The sequence below is a fragment of the Pinus tabuliformis genome, chromosome X (assembly GCF_031772625.1).
Source record: "Pinus tabuliformis cultivar Carrire ecotype Pingquan chromosome X, CPIR1, whole genome shotgun sequence".
Taxonomy (NCBI): Eukaryota; Viridiplantae; Streptophyta; class Pinopsida; order Pinales; family Pinaceae; genus Pinus; species Pinus tabuliformis.
This window is the reverse complement of record NC_142308.1, coordinates 1,484,846,623-1,484,848,850: the sequence shown is the minus strand read 5'-3', so window position 1 is coordinate 1,484,848,850 and position 2,228 is coordinate 1,484,846,623. Positions and strand designations below refer to the sequence as shown.

General features: G+C 39.3%; 1 pseudogene; it reads right to left on the bottom strand.

The window, feature by feature from the left end:
• Window positions 1-1,314: 1,314 nt before the first annotated feature.
• LOC149145625 (ubiquitin-conjugating enzyme E2 5A pseudogene) lies at window positions 1,315-1,763 on the bottom strand (annotated as a pseudogene).
• Between the last annotated feature and the right edge of the window lie 465 nt (window positions 1,764-2,228).

Sequence of the window (2,228 nt, the reverse complement as noted above, 5' to 3'; positions counted from 1 at the left end):
TTGTCTAAACATGTGGCATCCATCTAGAAATTGTATATGTTGTGTTATGAAACCAGCTCACAAAAAGATAGTAAAGATATATCAACGCCTTAGAAATAAGCCTCTTCGAGGGGGCAACCTCCTTTACATTACACAAATGAACAATTCTTAGATTATCCAAATGATAAGACCTCCTTTCTATATATAGGAGTCTAAGGGGTCATAATATAATCAGAGCCGACATAACAATAATAATGTAAGGGCACAATAATAACAATATGGGAACTACATGGGCACAAAAATATAATAAGGGGGTTTTACTAATAACAATAAGGGGTTACACTAGTAGTATAGGGACCTAACATGCCCCTCTCCTTCAAAAAGTGTTGTCCTCAACGCTCGAGTAGTTCTTGATGCTTCTGTATAAAGTTATTATCCTCCCATGTGAAATCTTCAACGAGTATGTTCTTCCACTTGATGAGATACTCTAAAATTGATTGATTTCGTAGTTGTCGGGTTCTTGTTTCTATGACTGCTCCAGGCTCTAATATGATTTTTTCTTCCTCGTTAAGTTGTGGCAATTGTTTGAACTAGGATCTTCTGCAAATTTTGAATGAGTGGTGTTAAGATTTGGTATGTTCTATGCTAGAGCAATTTATTTAAATTTTCACTCTTAGCAATCACATCAGCATTAAGATAAACTGCAGATAGAACATAAATATAAATCGCAGAAGACAAGCCAAAGCAAGAGGACACAAGATATGGCGCGAGCCAGGGACAAACCCCACAATGTGTGGGGAAACCCTTTGATCAAATCTTATTTTATCTTCAAAGTTCAGCAAAGAGAGAGAGAGAGAGAGAGTACAATTACAATAGAAGTCAACACTTTGACTTTTGATATCTGAAGACATATTTCTTCAACTATCCTTATGATGTTCGTACATCATGCTGCCCTGATCATCAGTATGCTGCTCCTTACTTAATGTGCCCATTATGCTGCTTCTTTCATCATCATGATCTGAGATTGTTTATCCTTATCATTCTTATTATGTTGAGACTGTGTCCTTTTACTGGCATGCCAAGGATCTCTTGACCATCATCGAAACCTATTTCGATATCAGAGTTATGTAACTACTAACATAATCTTCATTGAGCCAAGAGAATAGATCTGTCACTGCTGTTCATTGTGTTTGGGCTGCTACAGGTGTGCCACTGAGGTTTATATACCAAGACAATATGGTACCCTCATCCGAGTTCTTCTCTACTTCAAGTCATAGGTATGCCGAGAGTGTATTTGGTCCAGAACTTCAGTCAACACTGCGTCCTCATCACAATTTAATTGGTGACATAATTGTGTGTCCACAACTTCACTGTCTCCTCATAACTACGTCTATCGTTAGTGTAAATCGGGAAATTTCAGGGACAAGAGGATCTTCAGTGTTTGGGACACTTAGAAGAGAGAATATTGACAATAGTATCTGGGAAATTGTATGTGCAGGGTACCATTTCTCCTTCAAAACCTCAAGACAGACGTTGCCATTACAGTTAATGTTTGGATGATAAACTTTTGTCCGGAAAGTAACTTTGGGAGGCTTGAAAGGGTAATCTCGAGGGATGTGGATGTCTATCCTAAAAATTCCCCCAGTAAATGGGGTGTCAGATGGCCCCATAATATGTGCCTGCCAGTGAGATATATCATCTCCTACGGGTCCAACACTGCTACAGAATGACGACAGATTTTTCTGTAAATCCTGAAGCTCCTTCATTATACGCTTACTCGCCATTGCTTTCCAAACTTGTGCGCCTCACAACCCTCTGTAACTCACACGTACCGTGTTCTTGATTTGAATACGATCCACCCGAAACAGATTCTGAGATTAGATGTTAGAAGGTCTTTAGAAATCGATGACGTTGTGCGAGTATGCCTGTACAGATCCGAATGTAGTTATAGACTGTTGTGCGAGTATGCCTGTACAGATCCGAATGTAGTTATAGACTGTTGTGCGAGTATGCCTGTACAGATCCGAATGTAGTTATAGACTGTTACAGGAATCTACTGCATCAAAGATATGTCGAGGTTGTCATGATTATGCCGAGAATGTATACCGAGACTGCTACAGGAATCTACTTATGCCAATACAGTATTCTTATCCGAGATCTGTCTCATCGATCCGAGTTTTGTGCCTTCAATTCATAGGTATCCCAAGGTGAGATCTCTGCTCCAGAACTTCGATCAATTTTGAGTCATT